This window comes from Schistocerca cancellata, chromosome 3 (genome assembly GCF_023864275.1).
Source record: "Schistocerca cancellata isolate TAMUIC-IGC-003103 chromosome 3, iqSchCanc2.1, whole genome shotgun sequence".
Lineage (NCBI taxonomy): Eukaryota > Metazoa > Arthropoda > Insecta > Orthoptera > Acrididae > Schistocerca > Schistocerca cancellata.
This window is the reverse complement of record NC_064628.1, coordinates 101568034-101576406: the sequence shown is the minus strand read 5'-3', so window position 1 is coordinate 101576406 and position 8373 is coordinate 101568034.

The following is an 8373-nucleotide window of genomic DNA, read 5'->3' as shown; positions in this document are numbered from 1 at the left end:
ACACACACACACACACACACACACACACACACACACAAAGAATAAAAGCGCGTTTGATACCCAACAACCATGCCCGAGACAGGAAGTAAGCGAGTGGCTGCCGTAATTCCTCCGCACAAAGCGACTGCCACAAACCGCAGAGTAAATGAGGAACATTCGCTGGAATTGCTGAGGTTGTCACTTCTAAATGGAATCGTGTACCTCCCGGTGGGAATCGTAAACTAGAATCTCTTTCTTGGCGCAGTGTCGTGCTTTGTCTTGCGTTAACCGCAAAAAATGGCGGTCCGCAGAAGACACGTCGCAGATAATCCGCTCTCTGCTGCTCAGTGCCCTTGTTTGGGCTTCAATACCGCCTCGTCGTGTATTTACGTTTACTCAGCACGCAGCAGCAAAACGCTCGTCCGCAACATAGTGACCTTCTTCGGCACATTCTCATCCTTAATAATTAGAGTTTCAACTCGCAGATGTTTAATACACCAGCTTTAATTTTATCGCACTTCCGTTTAGGAGACGAAGGAAAGCACGCACCGGCTCAGCGATGCGCCTGGCTATCGAAACATTACCTTTCGTTTTTTGTGCTCCTGTGTCGTAGATAGACCGCTTCAACTGGAATTTATCTCTCTACCTCAAACGTCATTTTCGTAACTAGCGACGAACTTACGGACCTGGTTTTGTACGGTGTGTGACGTTATCTGGCACACCTTTTACCAGAGAAGAACAAAAGCAACGGGAATCAGAGGTACTCATAGTCAATAGGACAGGCTGTAGCCGGCCATTGTGGCAAAGCGGTTCTAGGCGCACAGTCTGTAACTGCGCGACCGATCCTGCCTCGGGCATGGATGTTTGTGATGTCCTTAGGTTAGTTAGGTTTAAGTAGTTCTAAGTTCTAGGGGACTGATGACCTCAGAAGTTAAGTCCCATAGTGCTCAGAGCCATTTTTGACAGGCTGCATGGCTGAGAGGACCTTACTTTCACGTGGACGCACTTAATGTAGAACCCAGGTACGAGTACTTGAGCCTTTTCACACGAATTTGCCTAACAAGTGGTTCAAGTGGCTCCGAGAACTATGGGACTTAACTTCTGAGGTCAGCAGTCCCCTAGAACTACTTAAACCTAACTAACCTAAGGACATCACACACATCCATGCCCGAGGCAGGATTCGAACCTGCGACCGTAGCAGCAGCGCGGTTCCGGGCTGAAGCGCCTAGAACCGCTCGGCCACAGCGGCCGGGCCTGCCTAACAACACGGTGGACTGTTGTAAGCAGCTTGTAGCTTCGAATGGTGCATGGCAAGACCCAATTTATGTTGCGCTATTGTATGAGTTATTCTCCAATTTGCAAAGCGAATTCTTTCAACTGCAGAATGTGATTTCAACCCTTGAAATAGTCGCATTTGGCGTGAAATGGATCCTCATACCAAAGTTTCTAATGGATTTCTGCGCCATGTACTGGCAGGTATCACCGCTGATGGTTTGAATTAGTCGTTATCTATGTTGCTAAATAGTAACTAGTTAATTTTCCTGCACCAAGTTCAGCCAGACTCCTTTAAAGATATGCCTCTGTAAATTCCCGAAGAGGAATGAAGACTAGAGTTTAGTGTCCTCTATAGAGCGCGATCATTAGAATCGGAACGCAAGCACGTATTGGTCTGAGAAGAAATCAGGAAACGAGCGTTTTCTTTCAATCCCCGCCTTTCACGATTTAGAGAAAGCATGAAATCGTAAATATGGATGGCCGGACGAGGATTTGAACTCTGGTCCCCTAGAATTAGTGAGCTATCCAGGTACGACTCCTGTTATGAGCACACCCCGTGGAAGGTACAGTCCCAGGTTCGGGTCCCAGTCCGGCACACAATTGTAATCTGCCAGGAAGATTCATAAAGCAGTTTATGACGTAATCGTTAGCTCTTCCATGTGCCGTATAATATGCATTAAAGGGCTTTTCCCTAACTGTGGAGTGAAATCGTTCAACAGCATTTGTAATGATATTCTGGATGTTCCAGTTTCCAGATGATCCCAAAAGGGTCTCCTACTTTTTCTTTTCTCTTCCTGTTATCCTCATTCAGTGTTACGTGGCAATTAATAAGCATGTGTTTTAATGTTTGGACTTTTTAGTGTGAACAATGAGGTTCTTTCGAAAAAAAAAGAGAAGCATCTAGAAGACATGGTCAGATGTCAGTATACCTTCGCACACGTACACATCATAGATTGATATCACCAGCTGCGACATAAGAGCGTGTATGAACGCTGATCTAATACTGTCAAATGTTTTTTATTCCAGTCTTCGATGATAATATCAATTCTTTTGGTGTTCTGATCAAAGACTGGACGATGACCGGTTTCAGTCAGTAATGACCATCCTCAGATCTTTGCTACACCATGTCCTAAAGTGATAAGGCCGTAATGGCATCGTCAAAACATATAAATATACTCAGCACAGCATCGTCATATAGATCTAAAATAAGGCCTCTTCTACACCTTCTTTTAGATCTATGTGACGATGCTGTGCTGAGTATATTTATATGTTTCGACGATGCCATTACGGCCTTATGACATTAGGACATGGTCTAGCAAAGATCTGAGGATGGTCATTACTGACTGAAACCGGTCATTATCAAAAGAATTTATATTGTGATCAAAGACTAGTATAAAAACCATTTGATAGATGGATATGTAAATGGTTACAATCGCCATTGTCTGTGACAGGTAGAATGATCACTAGAGTACAATAATGTTGTTGAAAAAGTACCACCACAGCTGTATCTTGAGAATGTCTTGATTCTATCATACGACTAGTTTCGGCGGCACACTGCCGCCATCCTAAGGGCCCCACCACTGTCAAAAGAGTATTTGATTCCCTTGGTGCATTTACTCTGGAATCCTTGTCCAATGGACCCAACACGGTGTCGCATTATAGACTCGTGAGGACAGCTAGCCCATGTGTGCTGGTAGCAAGAATTCCACGGTAAACGCACCAAAGGAATCAAATACTCTTTTCCCAGTGATGGGGCCTGAGGATGGCGGCAGTGTGTCGCCGAAACTAGTCGTGTGACAGAATAAAGACATTCTCAAGATACAACTGATTGGTACTTTTCCTCATACACCGTATGTCACAGCTGAAGTCCCTCGTCCATGCAATAAGACGGTTATTCATAAAATGTTGTTCATGTTCATTGTTGTTAGCCTGCGTGCTACAGAACATAAGGGGCGAGAACAGCGTCAGATGATGAGTGATCATTGTGAAGGTCATAGGCATGCAGTGTACTGCTGTGGAACAGCGTTATCAGCACTTGTCAGGATTGAACGAGGCCCCATTGTGGATCTGCATTTAGCGAGCTGGTCCAATCTTATAATTTTGAAATTTGAGGGGCATTTCGGAGTAATAAAGGCTTAGTGTTGGACTGCACGGGAACGTGAGAGCGGCCAAACTTGTCGTCAAGGGACTATGAGAGAGGATCGCTGTATCGTGCACCAAGCACATTCACGAGGCCTTCTGAGAACAAGTAGTGGACTCCCTGCAACACTTTGTGTCTCCCTGTACCATTAGCCAAAGACTAGCAACAGCTGGAATTGGGGATTACCTTACAATGTATAGGGTGCCGTTAACGCCACAACACAAGTGACTGCATATGGGTTGGGGACGTGACGGGGATGCATGGACTGCTGGTGAATGGCTCAGTACTGTGTTCAGAGGTGAACTGTGGCTCCATGGTACTTCAGGTGACCATTGTCGGAGAGTTGGCGGCGACCTAGTGTGGGGAGGGATCCCTTTCTTCCAAAGTTTTGGAGAAAAGTGAAGTGTTACATGTGACGTCACGGTGCGGGCAGCCATCTGGTGTGACCAGGTGATATCTGGTAGTCATTGAGGGAAGAGAGCACAACTATGTGTCACATCCTGCGCTCTCATGTGGGGCTATCATGTGTTACATCTCTTACGGCAGTATAGTCGTGCCATTTTTCAGCAGGACAATGTTCCTACACATATAACATCTGTCTCTTTGGAGTGTCTGCGGGGTTTTGCGTTACGCCCGTGGCCAGAAAGGTACCCAGGTCTGTCCTTGATAGAACACGGGTAGGAACAGCTCCAACATGAACAATGTTCCAGTGCCAATATCTGGGATATACAGGGTGTTACAAAAAGGTACGGCCAAACTTTCAGGAAACATTCCTCACACACAAATAAAGAAAAGATGTTATGTGGACATGCGTCCGGAAACGCTTAATTTCCATGTTAGAGCTCATTTTAGTTTCGTTCTTCCACCTACGCTCAATGGAGCACGTAATCATGATTTCATACCTGTGCTGCTACAACATGTGCCTTTACAAGTACGACACAACATGTGGTTCATGCACGATGGAGCTCCTGGACATTTTAGTCGAAGTGTTCGTACGCTTCTCAACAACAGATTCGGTGACCGATGGATTGGTAGAGGCGGACCAATTCCATGGCCTCCACGCTCTCCTGACCTCAACCCTCTTGACTTTCATTTATGGGGGCATTTGAAAGCGCAACCCCGGTACCAAATGTAGAGACTCTTCGTGCTCGTATTGTGGACGGCTGTGATACAATACGCCATTCTCCAGGGCTGCATCAGCGCATCAGGGATTCCATGCGACGGAGGGTGGATGCACGTATCCTCGCTAACGGAGGACATTTTGAACATTTCCTGTAACAAAGTGTTTGAAGTCACACTGGTACGTTCTGTTGCTGTGTGTTTCCATTCCATGATTAATGTGATTTGAAGAGAAGTAATAAAATGAGCTCTAACATGGAAAGTAAGCGTTTGCGGACACACGTCCACATAACATATTTTCTTTCTTTGTGTGTGAGGAATGTTTCCTGAAAGTTTGGCCGTACCATTTTGTAACACCCTGTATAGTATCAGCTAGCGATAGAACAGTTGTGGGCTATTTTGCCACAGAAGAGGATACAAAGGCTTTATGACGCCCTTCCCAATTGAATCAGTGTATGCATTCAAGACAGTAGGGGTGCACCATCATACTGGTGAGTCGGTTCATACTGCCAATTCTTGTAAATTTGAATCGGTTTTATAATCAGTGAAATATCAGGACATACCTCACAACCTATGAAGTTTCTTTTCCTCCTCCCGTTCCTGGTGCTTCAATTTTTTTGCCAAGCGGTGCAGATTTAATATCTATTATGTATTATCTTTTGTAAACACCTTAATCGACGACCAACACTAGTATTATTTTTACAATTTCTGTTGTTGGTGACATTTTACTTAAGAGGACGGCGGAGTTCAGTGCCAGCAGAATTTTACTTCTCAAACTGAAGCTTGTTGGAATCCATTTCCCGCAACACTGCATCACTCACAGGGATGAGACGCTGCTGAACGAGGAACGAATCGGCTCACCTGGATCGATTAATCGGAAACTGGAATTATCTCATCAAAGCGACAGGAAGATTAGGAGGCTATAGTTCCGACCGAGACTCTTAACGGCGGTGAATGCACCGGAGAGAATGCGCTTAGCGCACCTCCGTACACCCATTAGGCGATGGCGAGCGAGTGGCGTAATACCCGAAATGCGGCCCCCGCTGACATTGTATGCTAATGCAGGACAGGCAAGCCAAGCCCTGCCTACCTCGCGTCGGCAGCTTCAGTGTCGTGCCAACAGTGGCACCAGGCGCGCGGCAACATGAGGGAAAACTCCCACCCCACACAATCAATTTTCTCTTCACATTCTTTTCCTGTATTCACTCCCTCGCCGATTTAACGATGTAAACTACCTGATCACAAGTAGCTGGACACCGGTGTGTTATGCGGACTAGGCCACTAGGTTTCACGAGAGGCGGGGCGGACTTACCGGTATAAATGGAGGCCGTGAGGGTTGTGTTGTCGGTTGGGGTACAGTAGTAGCAGAATGGGTCGTTCAGGAGAGCTCTGTGAGTCATTGGATGTCATATGAGTTAAATATCAACCCTTTTAAAGCTGTAACTCTTCAGGCTTTCCCGGCGATCTAATGACATCTTGGGTTGTCGGGTGTTCTGCCGGATATCAGCGTCGTACTTGCACGATATTTCGGTCACGTAGCTCGTGACCTTCATCAGGTGCGACCTGAGACTGCTCCTCGAGTTTTTTTTTTTTTTTTTTCATTCCCTTCTCGGATGGAGAAGGGCGGGCTGTTTTAGAGCATGCGTTGGGCTCTTTTCAGCCATGGGTTTTTGGTTATTCTGTTTTGACACATTTTATTATTTTTGTTGCTGGGGTGCGGGGATAGGGGTGGATATCTCCCAATTGGGAATTTATTTGCAGGAGTTTGTAGGGGACAGTTCCGGTATTTACCTTAGCGGCCAAGGAAAACCTGCAAAACCCGGCCAGAACTGCTTGTCATGGTTCTTCTCTTTATTTACCGAGACGGAGTCGCCATTGTAGTTGACGCTGTCGGTCCCGGTGGGCAAGGGCGGCTTCGTGTTCCGCCTCTCGCTCTCTTCTTTTTCTTTCTTCTCTCACTCTGAGGTCCTCTACCTCTGGGGAGGGAGAACTCGGAGTGAGAGGTTTGCTGTTCGTTGTCTCGATTTTGTGCAGCTTCCATGGAGACCTGGTAGCCTCCATGGCTGCCACTTCGGTTTGCGTGCCGATGGACTCCGCATCCGTCGTCTCGGTTTGGGCGCCTCGATGGCGCTTGTTCCGTTTGGACGACGTCTGGGTGCCCTCATCGACACGCACGCTGGCTTCTGTGGGGATGGTTGAGGCGCCGTCGGTGGTCTGGCTGGCGCGGTTGATCACCATCCTCTTCTTCTTTGTGGTGGTGTCTTCAGTCTGCGTGGCCGCGGACGCGCTGGTGTGTGCCGTCGGCCCATCACATTGAAGGCGGAGAGGACCTGGTCCAGTATTTATGCCTATGGCCTTCCCCCTTCACCAATGGCTGCAGGCGCTTCCTCTGTGGTCCGCGCCCATTCCCTGCGACCTGCTGGAGCGTTGCTGCTCCGTTTTCCGTCCGCTGCGGTTCTAGGTGTTCCCTCTGCGGTCCGCGCCCACCAAACCCGCTCCTGGGGGTTTCATCTACGGTCTGGGGTACCAAGCGTTCCCCCTGCGGTCCGCGCCCGCTCACCACGACATGTTGGAGCGTTGCCGCTCCGCTTTTCGTTCGCTGCGGCTCTGGATGTTCCCTCTGCGGTCCGCGCCCACCAGTCCCACTTCTGGGTGTTCTTTCTTTTAAATCTGTCCAAGTCAACTGTTTGTTATCTGATTGTGCAAATTATGTTGAATCAGTCCTTGTGGCTACTATTTCTTGGTCGAGTTCTTCACTATTTTCCTGCAGCCATTTCGCCTGCACCCATTTCCATTTGACATCAGTGTACTCGCCCCCACGGGGATCACTTTAAAAAGTAACGGTGCAGAATAAGATCTGCAGATGTTGAACGAAAGTACGGAAACACCAAAAACATAACACATTATCATGCCTTATACATTGCAACCGAACTTTAAGCCTACTACCACATGCATCAAAAGTTCTTATAAAAATAATTCTGAAGAGAATTGAAGGGAAGGTGGAGGATATGCTGTATGAAGATCAGTTTGGTTTCATAAGGGGACTGGCAACAACAGAAGCGATTCTGACACTGACGATCCTTATCGAAAAACAATTACAGAAAAATAAACCAACTTATATTACCTTTGTAGACCTGTAAAAGGCATTTGATAACGTTATCTGACAAGAGAAGTTCAGAGCGCTGAGGAAAAGTGGACTGAAGTACAAAGACATCCGTGTGGTACTCAGTTTCTATAAGAATGAGGTGGCAGTAATTAAGAACAAGAAATAAACATTAGAGAAGGGGTAAGACAAGGATGTGCTCTCTCTCCTGTTATACTGAACGCTTACATTCTGGAAGCTGTAGACCAAGGTCGAGAAACTACTGAGGTGGGGATCAAAATTAATGGGCAGAAGATAGACTTGCTACGTTATGCAGATGATATTGCTACAGTCACGGAGACAAAAGGAGTTCTACAGGAAGTCCTGAGAACAGTGGAAAGGATTCTATGCAATCAGTATGGTAGAAGTCGGAAAAAGAATGGGAGCAAAATCCAACATGCCAAAATTGCGTTTAATCCGAATCTGCGGAAAAAATTAATAATTGGGTCAACATTTGTAAAACTCAAACTCTCCCTATGGGGAGAGACGAAGAATTTCAGTTTTAGCGAATCAAAATTTACGAAGTAAATAAGTATTTTTTATTTATCCGTAAACATGTTCCACGCAAAAATCAGAACATGGATTTTCTTGAAGTACACCTCCAACTACCAAGAAACAAAAGAAATGTTTAAGACAAAATGTGCGTAGATTTTTATGTAGAATCTGATTCTGCAATAAAAAATGGGGTGTAGGGTGGCGGGCTAATTTTAGCACCAGC